The following is a 15,403-nucleotide window of genomic DNA, read 5'->3' as shown; positions in this document are numbered from 1 at the left end:
ACACCCAGAACTTAATAAAACCCCAGAAGATCCTGACTCACAAGAACAGAGTGCTTATTTGGTTTTGGGTCATTGGCTGCTTCATTATTGAGATTTTCCAAGTCAGATAGTGTTACATGTGGAATATGCCAGTAAGCATTAATAACAACGACCATAAAGGAAAAGTAGGCCTTCCCCAATCAGATGTAAGACTAAGCTCTCCAAATTCAGTGTTCTCCTTAATGCAGCAGAGGGCAGTGAAAGCACTGTTAATTGATCATATAAACCTTTTGTTACAATCTGGAGAGAAATACTGTATTTCCTTATCATTGCATTTTCCATTTTAAACACCATACATGAAAGTGGTTTGAAAGACAATACATGTTTAGTCTCAGATGTATTTTTGAAGGCATATAGAACGTTCACAAAGTGCAATGAAATACCTATCTAGCACTTCAGGGATTCACAGTTCACTTGAGTGTAACAGAAAAATGTTTTAGAGGATAATACTACACTGTGACCTTGGTCTAAAATTTACCTACATGGTGTAGGAGACCCTAAAACTGTGGAAACCTATCAGACAGAGTGCTGTGCTTATATTAGCAGAGAATTTAAGAGCTTCAAGGGGTCCTTGCGGTCAACTAATGATCATGGAAAAGTTACTAGATTCTCTCAACTAGAGGAGGCTAAGCTATAATCAGAACAGAGGTCTTCTTTCTCCTCTTACTTTAAAGTTTTTATTTTGCCACACCATATTTCATAATATTTAACAGTTAGACTTAGGACTTCTGATGTGCTTCTTTCTCAGGGTTCAAAGGTCTTAGGAAACCTCACTTGAAAAATGCAGTAGAGGGCACCTGGGCGGCTCAGTCGTTAAGCATCTGCCTTCGGCTCAGGTCTGGTCCCAGGGTCCTGGGATCGAGCCCCACATTGGGCTCCCTGTTCCGCGGGAAGCCTGCTTCTCCCTCTCCCGCTCCCCCTGCTTGTGTTCCCTCTCTCGCTATGTCTTTCTGTCAAATAAATAAATAAAATCTTAAAAAAAAAAAAAAAAAAGGAAAGAAAAATGCAGTAGAGGGGCGCCTGGGTGGCTCAGTCAGTTAAGTGGCTCAGGTCATGATTCCGGGATCCTGGGATCAAGTCCCTCATTGGGCTCCCTGCTCAGTGGCGAGCCTGCTTCTCCCTCTCCCTCTTTCTACCACTCTGCCTACTTGTGTTTGCTCTCTCTCTCTCTCTTTGTGTGTCAAATAAATAAAGAAAATCTTTAAAACAAAGAAAACAAAAATGCAATAGTGTTCACACTCACTCTCTGTAAAAGTTCTCAAGAGGTGAGGAGATGTTAATGTTACACATTTTAATCAATATTTATTTCACAATTTTCAAAAATAAGACCTTGTCACTCCCTGACCCCAACCCCAACCCCAACTAAGAGGAAGACACTGTTCTTTTCACCTCAGCTAATGCATGCATATCTGGTTCCCTTCTTGGCATGCCCCAGCACTGTATCATGGTTAGAAATTTTACTAAATGGGACTGGACCTGGCTACGGATGCTTTCTTAGCTGTAACCTTCCAAGCCTGGGCTTCGGTCTGGAAGATCTACCACTCGCTTTCCCTACTGAGTTAGGTATGTCAACATCAGGGGAAAGGGTTAAATGGCTAATGGTAAAATAACAACCTCTGGGAGAGAAGACATCTCAGAGAAGCCAGGACACTGCTGTATCAGTTACAATGAAACATTTTGCCTCTGGACTTTGTTGATCTGTCTGGAGTACATGATGTCTGATTGGCGTTCCCAAGTTCTGGGGCTGCCAGTGACATTCCCCTGACCCTGCAGGAGTTCTTCCTTATTTAAAGAACACACACTAAGCATCTGGCCCAGGACCTCTTACTTTCATTTTCGCTAGTTGGCTTCTCTGCCTGCTTGCTCTAAGTCTGTAGTCTTTCAGCGAGTCAAGGGCCAGGCTGAAATCCCAGAGCAAATTCCTCCAAAGCCAAACAAGGAAATGTTCAACGAGTCCTTGGAAACCAATAACTGAGAGCACCAGGTTATCTTATTTGGAAGTTAATATATTGGATGTTGTACATTTTTCACCAAAATTAGACATTTTCTGGATTAGCTATGCATCTTCATTATATCACAATCTTTAACAAAGGTTAAAGGTGCATGAATAGATCTATGTTTCAAGTAGACGCTACATTTTTTTTAGAGTATAAAGGTTTTTCAAAGCCAAGTCAAGGGGAGTACCACTATCGTGGCCCCAGTTTTTATCTACAAACTTTGGTTAAAATGTGTATCTTATGATTTTTGAGGAGATGGCTAAAACCTAAGGGAATTATCCTGAGGTGTGCCAAAAACATAAGGAAAACATGGAGCCTTTTGCAGAGAAACTACCAGGTACTATTCTATATCTGTTTTCCCCACATGGCGAAGAGTTCTCTAGAAATGACCATGGATGGGGGCTTCTCCATTGTGCCTTCGGTTGGGCTGGCCAGAAAAGCCACAGAGCCTCCTGCCAAGGGCCTAGTACAGCTGTGTTTTCTTGTGTGGTGACATGTTGCCACCCAGCAAGGATTAGGCTCTGGGCATGACCTACTGGTTTGGAAACCTGAAACCAGGATTTTCAGAATCCTGAACTCTTTGGCATACCCCAAACAACAAAGGGAAGCTATTTGTTTAGAAAGCCCAGTCTCGGGGCCATTCAGAAATCAGAGGTCAATCATAGAGTTATCAGGAAGCACAATGCATACCTCCTTGACCTGGCTTCTCTGCAAGGGTTTGTTCCCATGGGGCAGGAGAGAGAGGGAGGAGAGAGAAAGGAAGAAAGCAGGGAAAGAAAAGAAAACAGGCGGTATAGAGTGGGAGTTAAAATGGGCTTTAAGTTAAAACCCACTCACTAGCTGAGTTCAACCACCTAAGCCTCTGTTTTCCGAAACATTAAATGGGACTGATGATGTGTAAGTCATAGGGTTGTTGTAAGAATTCATGGAGTTAATCTCTATAAACTACTTAGTGCAGTGCCTGGAACATGTCAAGTATGCCCAATAAAGGTTAACCATTATTACTGTTACTTTTAAGTAATTGGATAAGAAGAACGGAAAAGATGTACCGATTGTGATGCACAGTTCCTTAAACACTGCCATTTTATCAGCTAATCATTCAGAGCCTTGTGAGGAAAGACCTACAATTTGAGTATATCCATGGATTTAGGTACTAGAAGAACCTCATCGATCTATTCAAACTACATTTATAGAATCTGCACAACCTGGGACAAAGTGGATTACCTTCCGTTTAGGCAGCACCCCGGTAGAGGGGACCTTTCCCTTCTCAAAGCCTGTACCCTGACCATGGGTTGCATCATCCCAGAAGAAGTGGCAGGGTTTTGTTTTGCTTTGTTTTGTTTTTCAGTTTTGCATAAATGTTCCATATAAACTAACAACAGCCCTGGGACCCAATTCCAAATCTCACGGCTCTTTTTTTTTTTTATTCTTATGTTAATCCCCATACATTACATCATTAGTTTTAGATGAAGTGTTCCATGATTCATTGTTTGTGCATAACACCCAGTGCTCCATGCAGAATGTGCCCTCTTTAATACCCACCACGAGGCTAACCCATCCTCCCACCCCCCTCCCCTCTAGAACCCTCAGTTTGTTTTTCAGAGTCCATCATCTCTCATGGTTCGTCTACCCCTCCGATTTCCCCCGCTTCATTCTTCCCCTCCCGCTACCTTCTTCTTCGTCTTTTTTTTTCTTAACATATATTGCATTATTTGTTTCAGAGGTACAGATCTGAGATTCAACAGTCTTGCACAATTCACAGCGCTTACCAGAGCACATACCCTCCCCAGTGTCTATCACCCAGTCACCCCATCCCTCCCACCCCACCCCCCACTCCAGCAACCCTCAGTTTGTTTCCTGCAATTAAGAATTCCTCATATCAGTGAGATCATATGATACATGTCTTTCTCTGTTTGACTTATTTCACTCAACATAATACCCTCCAGTTCCATCCACGTCATTGCAAATGGCAAGATCTCATTCCTTTTGATGGCTGCATAATATTCCATTGTATATATATACCACCTCTTCTTTATCCATTCATCTGTCGATGGACATCTTGGCTCTTTCCACAGCCAAATCTCACGGCTCTTTATGAGCATGACCAAACCCTCCAGCCATATCCTGACTTCCATTCTCCAAGACAAGACTGCAGAGAAGCTCCTTCCCTGGGATCTACCTGGGTGAGGAGAGAGCTGTGCTCCAGGGCCCAGCCTCTGGGAAAGAGAAACCAATTCAAACCAGACTCTCAGACCCTTGACTCCACCCAGAAACTGAAAAGGGTAGGAGACTGTGCCTTGTCTTCCTCATTAGAGAGCTCATACTTCAACTCTGCTCAAAAGCTATTGCTTGAGTATGGAGGTGTGGGAGCTGGAGGGAGAGATGTTGGAAATAAACCACAATTTCTGTTTCCCTTTCCATTCCAGCAGCTCGACTGAATGGTGGAGAACTTCAGAGCCAACTTTTGTCATTGAGTCCCTCTGTCTGAAATGCTATCCTTTGAGTGACCTAGCTTAATCCTGCTTGTCTTGTCAGACTTAGCTCTCCATGTTGTGCAATCCTATCCCAGAATGAAGTAGGGCCTTTCTGTTTCTTCTTAGCATCTTGTACATTCTTCCTGGAATGTAAATTCATGAGGATAGAACCTGTGTCCATCTCGTACACAGCTTTACTCTCAGCATCCAGAGTGGTACCTGATCCACAGCAGATATCCAACAAATATTGTTGAATGAGTGTATAAGTCAATCAGTACAGATAAAAGAGAGGAGAAAACAGTATGCAGCTACACTGCCTTCGATATGGAGAACAGAAAGTGGATTCTAGAACATGAAAGGCCCACTGCCTAAGTACCAGGAAGGATTTAGGTGTGAACAAGATGGGCTTGCGCTTGAATTTTGGAGTGCATGACAAGGAAAGCCTTACTCTGGACAATAGAGAGCAAGAATATTACAGAACTGGAGTGTGGGGGGAGAGGCAGAATACAGTGCAGGAGGGATGGCATGAGGAAGAGAATCAGGAGGCAGAAGAGAAGGCAGGAGGACATCTGAGTGTTCTGTGAAGTGAAGCAGACACTGAGAAGGCCCCGGTGATGGGTACCAGATAGACCCCACAACAGAAATGTGCCCTATGTCATTTGAAGTTTATTGCTGTGCTCTCTCATGACCCCAAAACTCTCAGTTCAAGTTCTAAAACATAGTATCAGTATAGTAACCTTATTTTCATGATTCTTTTGTGTGGGAGGAAGAGAGGCCCACCCGGGTGTGGGAGGGAACAGAAGAGGAGTTGTCCCAACCCTGGGTCTATGTCAGAACAGAAATAAAAGAACATCTACAAGATGCAGAGAACATCAGAAAGCAGGAAATCAGAGCAAAACTGACTGTGAATGTAACAGGAATCTTGGGAACATGCTTTGGCCTTCAGAGAGACATGAAATGGGAGTTTTGTGAGGCTCGTCTTTGCCAGGTCCCAAGGGGCCAGGAGGTCCCAGCTAATACCTGGGACACATTATGCATCCTGCCATAAAGGTTATTTTTCTTGTCTGTGATGCCTTTCAGATTATGAGTTCCTTGAAGGCAGGGGTTTTCTTATTTGTAAGAGCATCAATATCTCTAGCACAGTGTCTAACAGAGAGTGGTTAGTATTTGTTGAATGAATAGATGAATGCTTTTATCACAGATCTTCTTCATTAAGAACCACCTATGGTTAATGAAAGAATCCAATGGGAGAGAAGGAGAAAGGAAGAGAGAAATAGAGACAGAGAGAGAGGGAAGGATGGAGGGAGAGAATGAGAATCCAACCCTAATATATAAAACCTGAAGGTTTCCTCAGGCAATGTTTTTGTTTTGTTTTGTTTTTTTCCTTTATCTCTGGTTTATCTCTTACCCTCTAAAACCTCCTTTGGCATCTGCTCCATGTTCTAGAATTAGGTTGAAATTCCAAAGCCTGGTGGATGGTCTTCATAAGGTGATCCTCCTCTAATGCAAAGGCCATGCGCACCCTACTAGGCCTGCTAGGCCTGTCTCAGGGAAAGGCATGCATCACCTGACCAGCACTTGATTAGAAATATTCACATTTCAAGGACAGGATGTTCCCAGAACAGTTCTGGTCTCTAAGCTTCTGAGTTTGCCTAGAGCCAGTACTTAACTGGTGAATACAGGTTTCCCAGAACTTTATGCAAAACACTTAATGCAAGTTGTTAAGTCCGAAGATTGGGAGAGACACCCTTACAATGAAGGTTTTACAGACAGTGGAATGAATCCTAACAACATTTAATAATACCAATTTTAAAAAGCCAGTTGATCCTCATTTCCTTTTGTTTTTGATCAATCGACAGAAGGAATAAGTAAAATCTAATGTTTTTTAAAAAGTTAAAGATACAAAACTTAAAAATAATTGTTGGGACCAGGTCTAAACCCATGAAAATCCCAATGTCTTAAGTTTCTCTTATTGTTGAAGATATATTGAACATTGAAACAGCAGTTACTGATCAGTAAGTCGGGCAAAATGATTTCTGAGTCTGCTGGCCTGTATCAATATGCCCTTAAACTGAACTAATCCACCTCTGAAATTGTAGATAGGATTAAAGTTTAGTTTCTCCTAGATGAAAATGTGCTTAAGTAGGACAGAAAGAACGGTCTGCCTACTCACTGTAATGGTCTAAGGGGTTAGATCTCTGCCCAGGATGCCTCCTGCAAAGTATCTGACTTTGGGCACAACAATGTATTCTCTCCCTAAAAGTGTTACAGAAGTGATTCTTTCTTAGAATAAAATGTAGTAATTGAGTTCCTTATCAGATATATTAAATTCTCCTTCTGTACCCATGTTTCAAAAACGTCCTCTCCTTCACTTCTCTCTTCATATGATGGGACAAAATACGCCTCTATAAGGCAAGCTCAGTGATGCGTGGTTGCAAAGCAGTGAGTTCATACACAATGGCTGCACCCATAATTTCACTTGGTCCTCAGTTTATTTGCCCCCTGATTCTGGACATGACAGACGGGTTGCATTCCCCAAGGCCAGGATCATGGCTAGCGGGTGGTCGAAAGAAAAGTGCCTGTCATCCTGCAAAGATATGACCTGCCAACAAAGTGTGGATAAGCTCAAGAAACCATTTCCAAACATGGAAACAGGACTGGATCAGTTTGGGGCAGATGGAAGCTTTTGCCAATTCCTAATTTTGCCAATCTCCCTTGATGATTTCTCAACCACTCAACACAGGGTGAAAGGGAACAGGCTAACTTCTATTTCCAACACTTTGAAGCTATTAGAAATTATCAGACTTTTTCCTAATAAGTAAAATAGATAATAGAAAAATTAGCGGTCTGAGGATTATCCCCAAACCCTTTAGGATTACAGGAATTTCATAGCAGGGTTAACATTTTTAGAAAGTAAGAACTGAATATTTTCATTACCTTCTCTGTTTGTAGGTACTTCTTTATAGCTAAATTTATTTTTGCTTTGCCAAAAACTTTTCAGTTATTCACTGCTTAATGGAAGGAACGTGTACCCTCAACACAAAAGCACAAAGTTCCAAAAATGCATCAGCAATTCTTCTTTTATTTATTTATTTATTTATTTTTACCGGTGGTGAGGGGGGGAGCACTGGCAGAGCCATCGGAGGCTTTATTTGGGAAAAGACATTTGAATTGGCTTTTAGTTGGGGGCATGGGCGAGGGGGTAACCAGGGCAATAGACCCCCCCCCCCAAGGGTAGGCTGAGGACTGGGGCTGAGCCTTAGGTGGCTCTCCTGTTCCTGATGCTCCCTGGCACAGCTCCTTCCACAAGGCTCTATGGCAGCCACAGGAGATGGGAGGCTGGGAGGGACCACAGTGGTTTTTCACTTGGACAGGACATGAGACCACTCAGACACTAGCTTCCCATCACAGTCTCGATCTTCACAACCACAGCCTTATTGGGGTTCACACGGCTGAAGGAGCTGGAGCCCCTGCTGAGCCAAAACTAGGCTGGAAAGAGCTCGGGCCATAGTTGAGGCCAGGACTGGTGAGGCTTCCTTAGGCCCAGCTCAGCCCACTGGAATAGCCGCTGGTGGTCTTAGTATGGATACTCATGTTCGGTGGCGATCTCAATGTCCAGGGCCAGCTCGTCGTTCGGGAGCTCCCGGTATTCACACAGCTGCTGCACCATGTCCTGCTTGGCTTGCTGCAGGGTAGCCTCCAGCTCGGCCAGCTTGGCATTGGCATCCTTAACAGCCAGCTCCCTGTGCTGCTCACCCTATAGTGGCTTCCAGGGAAGCCCTCTGGCCTTTGAGGTCCCCGATCTCAGCCTGGAGTTGGCTTATATTTGTTTCTTCTCAGAAAACTGTCTTTATGGGATGGAGGTCATCCCTGTGCTTCCCAGCCAATGTCTACAGCTCCTCGTACTTGATCTGGTACATGGTCTGGCCTCAGCCTGGCTGTGGTTGGTGATGTCCTCCTCATACTGGGCTTTGACCTTGGTGATGATGCCGTCCAGGTCCAGGGAGCGGCTGTTGTCCATGGACAGGACCATGGATGTGAATGAGATCTGAGACTGCAGCTCATGGATCTCCTCTTCATACAGCTGCCTTAAGAAGCTGATCTCATCGGTCCGCCCTTCCAGGCGGGACTCCAACTCTACCGTGTTCATGTAAGCTTAGTCCACATCCTTCTTGATGAAGACAAATTCATTCTCCATGTCTGCATGCTCTTTGATCTCCTCCTTGTATTTATTCTTTTTTTTAAATTTTATTTTATTATGTTATGTTAGTCACCATACATTACATCATTAGTTTTTGATGTAGTGATCCATGATTCATTGTTTGTGTATAACACCCAGTGCTCCATGCAGAACGTGCCCTCTTTAATACCCATCACCAGGCTAACCCATCCCCCCACCCCCCTCCCCTCTAGAACCATCAGTTTGTTTCTCAGAGTCCATAGTCTCTCATGGTCCTCCTTGTATTTATTCTTGAAGTCCTCCACCAGCCCATGAATGTTGCCAAGCTCCACCTCCAGCTTCAGCTTCTCCTGGCCCTGTGTGTCCAGCCGCCTTGGAAGGTGGTTGATGGAGCTCTTGAACGTGCTGTCCATGTTGCTCTGAGCTGTTTTCTGCTGCTGTAGGAGGCTCAACTTGGTCTCCAGAATTTTGTTCTGCTGCTCCAGGTGCTGCATCTTGTCGATGAAGGAGGCAAACTTGTTGTTGAGGGTCTTGATCTGCTCCTTCTCTGGGGTATGCACAGCCTGGATGTTGGGGTCCACCCCCAGCTTAAGGGGGCTCAGCAGGCTCTGGTTCACTGAGACAGCTGTGATGCCCCCCACACTCCGCACCCTGCCGTAACTCCTGACCACACTCATGCTGGTGCCTAGGCCACCACGGAAGCTGCTGCTGCAGCCTACCTGAGAAAAGTGGAGAAGCTGATGTGGGCGCCAGGCATGCTTGTGTAGGAGTGGCTGCTGAAGGCCCTGGGGGCCAGAGGTGGACAACTCATAGGACTTCTGGGTCACCCTGATGGTGGAGGCTGGAGAGGAAGCCAATAGACTGAAGCTGACAGAGGTTCAAGAAGGAGCTGAGAATTGGCTTCTAGGTGGGTTAACAATGTTTTTTTATAAATTGGCTGTCTTCTCTCACTCCATGACCTGGGCCCTCAGAGACTTTGTTTTGTTTTGTCTTCCTATTACTTTTCTAACCAGTTTTCTCTATTTCCTCTGACTCTTCTTTCTTCTCTGTTCCTAACACTAGGTTCTTTCAGAGCAAATTCGTGATTTTTCTCTCCGAAAGCAATCCCTCAGTGGACTTCTCTGCTTTTAAGGACTCATCTATTACTTCTATGTGGATGCTTCAAAATCCACAACCATATTAACAACTGATTACCAGCCATCTACTACCTGAAAGCCTGCTTTGTCTTCGGAACAATAGAGTCGAAGGTAAAATTACATCTTTTCTACAGACAAGGTAGGCTTAACATCCCAACCACTCCTTCTGTCAGTGGAGTTAGATCTTTAATGGAGGTAACACCCAGAGCCATATACTCGAAATTAACAAGGGCTAGAAATAAACCTGCCTTCCTGGTGATTCACCGCATCACTTTTGGCACCAAACGTTTTATGAGCTATTTAATTATCCTCTATGGCTTTACATTTGTGTGCCAGTGATTTGATAAATATTCACTGAGCACTTACTCTGTGCCAGATACGGCAGCAGGTGCAACTAGCAAAGAGCTTGGAAGACCTTAGAGGACCTTAAATCTTTGAGCAAAGAAGCCAACAGTAGACAAACACCGATATAATTAAGTTAAAGTACCAATTAGAGCAATAATATAGAAGGTAAAAAGAGGCTAATGTGATGGAGCAACTGGGGGTAGGATGGTTTAGGCCACTTGAGATGGGGAATTCCTCTCCGAGGAGGTAATATTTGAGCTCACACCTGAATAATGAAGATACAGAGATGCAAAGATCTAGGAAAATATGTTTCATCCCAAAGTCTATGCAAAAGCTCTGAAATGTGGACAAGCTTGGCGTATTTAAGGAAGAGTAGAAGGAAATGAGACAACAGAAGGCAGGTAACAATCAGCTCTGTGTACTCCGCAGGCTAGGATTTCTCAACCTTGGCACTACTGACATTTAGGACCAGATAATTCTTCACAATGGGGAGCTGTTCTGTGAGGTGTAGGATGTTTAGCAGCGTTCCTGGGCTCTACCCACTAGGTGCCAGTAGGCTCTCCCTAGTGACAATCAAAGAACCTAAGCATCTGCAATTACCAATTGGGGATTGCCAAATGGGCAAGTACGAAATGGGGAGCAAAAAAAGCCTCCAGTTGAGAACCATTGTTGTAGACCAAGGTAAGAAATTTGGATATTATTCTAACTGTAATAGAAAGCTATTAAAACATCTGAGGCAGAGAGTAATAGGATCTGAGTTACACTGTAGGAAGTTTATGCTGGCTTTAGTGGAGAGAGACGAGAGTAGAGGCAGAGAGAATTAGAAGTCTATAACAGTGGGGCGCCTGGGTGGCTCAGTCGTTAAGCGTCTGCCTTCGGCTCAGGTCATGATCCCAGGGCCCTGGGATCGAGCCCCGCATCGGGCTCCCTGCTTAGTGGGGAGCCTGCTTCTCCCTCTCCTCCCCGCTCAGTGTTCCCACTCGCTATCTTTGTCTCTGGCTCTCAAATAAATAAATAAAATCTTTAAAAAAAAAGAAAAGAAGAAGTCTATAACAGAAACCTGAGTCAGAGACGATGGACTAAGGTAGTAGCCAGGAAGGATTCATCTAGGAATTAGGTGGCAGGTATTGAGAAGAAGAATCAAGCATGGTGTGGTGCCTGGTTGGCTCAGTCATTAAGGGTCTGCCTTCGGTTCAGGTCATGATCCCAGTGTCCTGGGATCCAGCCCTATATCGGGCTCCCTTCTCAGCAGGAAGCCTGCTTCTCCCTCTCCCACTCCCCCTGCTTGTGTTTCCTCTCTCACTGTGTCTCTCTCTGTCAAATAAATAAATGAAATCTTAAAAAAAAAAAAAAAAGAATCAAGCATGATGCTTAGGTTCTCTGCTAGAGCCATGAAGTAGTTGGAACTAGCCTTAAACCTTGAGGTAGCAGTGCCATTTATTGATGGGGAAGACTTGGAAGTAGATTTGTGAGTTTAAAGGTTAGAAGTCAAGAATTCCTTTAGCTATATTAAATTTGAGATATCTCTTGATATCCAAGTGGAGATGTCCAGTAAGCAGTTAGATGTATGTTGGGTGTGGCACTCTGAGGAGAGGTGAGGTTTGAAAATTTGAATCTATGGATGGAATATGAAGATGAGAGATTAGATGAGGTCACCTAGTGATGAGTTTCCTGTGGCTGCTGAAACAAATGACTATAAACTGGTGACTTAACACAATAGAAATTTAGGGCACCTGGGTGGCTCAGTCGGTTAAGCATCTGCCTTTGGCTCAGGTCATGATCCCAGGGTCCTGGGATCGAGCCCCGCATCGGGCTCCCTGCTCAGCAGGAAGCCTGCTTCTCCCTCTCCCACTCCCCCTGCTTGTGGTCCCTCTCCCGCTGTGTCTCTCTCTGTCAAATAAATAAATAAAATCTTAAAAAAAACCCACCCACACACACAATAGAAATTTATTCTCTCACAGTTTGGAGGCCATAAGTTCAAAATCAAGGTGTCTGTAGGAGCTGCATTCCCTCCGGAGACTCTAGGGGAGAATGCATATTTTCGCTCCTTTGGCTTCTGGAGGCTGTCAGCAATCCTTGACTTGTGGCCTTGTGTGACCATATCACTCCAAGCTCTACCTCTTTGGTCACATTTCCTCCTCCCCTTCTGTCTGTCAAATCTCCCCTGTGTGTCTTTTTTTTTTTTTTTTTTTAAGATTTTATTTATTTGAGAGAGAGGGAGAGAGAGCACAAGTGGAGGAGAGGGGCAGAGAGAGAGGGAGAAGCAGGCTTCCTGCTGAGCAGGGAGCCCGATGCGGGGCTCAATCCCAGGACCCTGAGATCATGACCTGAGCCGAAGGCAGATGCTTAACCGACTGAGCCACCTAGGCACCCCTCCCCTTGTGTGTTTCTTATAAAGACAGTTATCATTAGACTTAGGTTCTACCTGAATAATTCAGCATGATCTCTTCATCTCAAATTCCTTAACATAATTACATCTGCAAAGACCCCTTTTCCCAAATAAGGTAACATTCACTAACATTCACAAGTTCTGGAAATTAGGGTGTGAACATATTTCTTTGGGACCACCATTCAGCCCACTACATGTAGGGAGAGAGCGTAGAGAAGACAAAAGTTTCCTCCAAGGCCGACATTCCAAGTATAGGGCCTTAGACTCCAACATGCATAAGTTGGTAGAGGAAGGGGAGCTAGGAAAGAATGGCTGGGCAGCAGGATGGTCACAGACAACCAGAGAGGGCCTGGGGGTCAAGTTTCTTCTGTACCTTGCATGTTTCTTTGTACCAGATTTGTCCCAGAGTAAGTTTAAAAGATACTCCTTGAATTGAAATGAGTGTTTATAGTGATCTTTTAAAAAGCCCATTGCCCATGCCATTAAACTGCCTTGAGATTATCGGGAAAACTCAGGGGTAATCACCCACACACTTATTGCTTTAGGTGAGCACATGGAAAGAGAGAGAGAGAGAGGGAAAACCTGTTTCATTTCGTGCCAAGTTTTTTTTGTAACGGTAATCATTGCTCTTCTTTTAATCCTTCATTCCCAAGCCCACAAAGCGCTAACATTTGAAACCTGTTTAGGGAATTCTTTAGAACTTGCAGCAAACTTCTAAAGTTAAATTTAGGATGCAAACCTCCATGATTGGTCCCTGAAGTGAAAAGGATGGAGAGTGATGATTGGAGGGAGCTGCTTTCCTTCGATGCCTTGATGTGGGGATGGGATATACATCTCGGTGCTGCAATTTATTCCTCACTCCCAGGGAAAATATACTCCTTGTCTTTTCATGAAAATAAGAAATTCTGTGTTACCAATAACTTTATAGTCAGTACATCTCACCTTTACTTACTGACGAACAAACATATCCTAAAATCCTTTGAATAGAAATATATCACATAGGGTCAAAATGTCATCTGTCCTAGAACATAAAAATTGGTGCTTTGGGGAAACATATTTTAAATCAAAGTAAAACTGAATGTATGACTTCAGAATGCAGGAACACTGATCCTTTTTTTTTTCCTTTTTCCCAAGTGTGTCTTCCTTGGTAGCTGGCAGATCATTCTAGGACTTAACCCTCAAAAATTCGAGGGGGAGCAAATTGAGGGAAAATTTCAACTATTCTTCTAACAAAGTCATCTTGCTTCTAGAAGAGAAATGATGACTGAAGCAGTCTGAGATGGCTGAAGACTGCCAGAGGAGGTGTGGAGAATTTTCTACAGTTTCCCTCCACTCATGCAACTATGGACAAGTTGCAGAGCAGAGCTGTTTGGGATCCTGATCTCACAAGAGATGGATTCAGAAATGGCTGTCATACTTTTGACCCCCTCTCTTTCCCACCCCCTCTCCTACCTGCCACAAGGTCCTAAGAGGTAAACAAAGTTACCTAAGACTGAAACCTGCTTGTCTAGGACCTTATGCTTCCCAAGCAAGTACAAAATTTTATTAAATAATGGACTGGGGGCTCCTGGATGGCTCAGTTGGTTAAGCGGCTGCCTTTGGCTCAGGTCATGATCCTGGGGTCCTGGGATCGAGCCCTGAGTCGGGCTTCCTGTTCAGTGGGGAGTCTGCTTCTGCTTCTCCCTCTGTGCTTGCCCTTCCTCCACCCTGCTCATGCTCACTCTATCTCAAGTAAGTGAATAAAATCTTTATAAAAAATAATGGACCAATTAATTAACTTGGTATACAAAATTAAAGAAAAGCATATTTTATATTTAAAATCAGAAGATTTAGAGTAGTATGACATATCTCAAAATCTTTGAGATTAATTTCACTTGCACTTTCCTTTTCCTCATGTTAACTAACACACGCCCCCCTCCATACACACACCACATATATCCAAACCAACATTCTGATTTGAGTAAGTATTTGGATGGGTAATGTGGACTTAATGGGAACATAACTACATACTTTTTTGAGAAGTGAAAAAAATTTTAAAAAATGCCTACTCTTCAAGAATGCTAAGAGTAAATTTAAAAGGGCCTTGAAAACTAAAAGTTAAAGTAGAAAGAATGTCAAGGAACTGCTGAGGCTAAGACTTGCCAAAAGTCAAAAGTTCAACAAGCAGCTCTTTGATGTGACTAGAGAATTAGCTCATTTCTGCACTATGTTCACTACATAAGTGGACGGGTATTTTCACAAGAAAACTGGCGGCAGGCTTTTTCCCATCAGGCTCTGACAGGAGTGAGCAGCCCTGGGTTCCAGTTCAGGTTCTGTGACCTCATTTAGGATTGAAACAACTCTTTGCCCCTTTCTGAAGATCCTCTCCATCTGCAAAAAGGAGGACTAACAAACACACTGACTAACTCACAGGTCTGTTGTGAAAATAACATGTATTAGTGGGCATGGAAGGGCTTTGATAGGGTCAAAGATGCAAGCCATTTTATTATGTAGTAAAAGAATCTGGATTGAGCCCTTCTGACACTACTCAGGGGTCAGAATCAACTAAGATAAGCACTCTTCTTTCCATGGACCTCCTTAAATAATAGAGTAGCTCTCATGTATTTAGTGTGTCACATGGGGGCGCCTGGGTGGCTCAGTTGGTTAAGCATCTGACTCTTGATTTCTGCTCGGGTCATGATCTTAAGTTCGTGAGATGGACCCCATGTTGGCCTCCGTGCTGAGTGTGGAGCCTGCTTAGTATTTTCTCTCTCCCTCTGCCCCTCCCCTCCGAGCATGCTCACTCTCTCTCTCTCTAAAATAAAATAAAATAAAATAAAATAAAATAAAATAAAATAAAATAA

The 15,403-nt window shown here is 43.7% G+C and overlaps 1 protein-coding gene and 1 pseudogene across 3 annotated transcripts in view; both read right to left on the bottom strand.

Moving 5' to 3' along the window:
* Positions 1-15,403, bottom strand: part of SYNPO2 (synaptopodin 2) — a 163,253-nt gene that overhangs the window by 87,939 nt on the left and 59,911 nt on the right. The gene's annotated exons all lie outside the window — the stretch shown is intronic.
* Positions 7,796-15,403, bottom strand: part of LOC118026987 — a 24,377-nt pseudogene continuing 16,769 nt past the window's right edge.

Source organism: Mirounga leonina, unplaced genomic scaffold (assembly GCF_011800145.1).
Source record: "Mirounga leonina isolate KUSES-001 unplaced genomic scaffold, KU_Mleo_1.0 Mir_357, whole genome shotgun sequence".
Taxonomy (NCBI): domain Eukaryota; kingdom Metazoa; phylum Chordata; class Mammalia; order Carnivora; family Phocidae; genus Mirounga; species Mirounga leonina.
The sequence above is the reverse complement of the archived record's forward strand: the minus strand, read 5'-3'. Positions and strand labels throughout refer to the sequence as shown.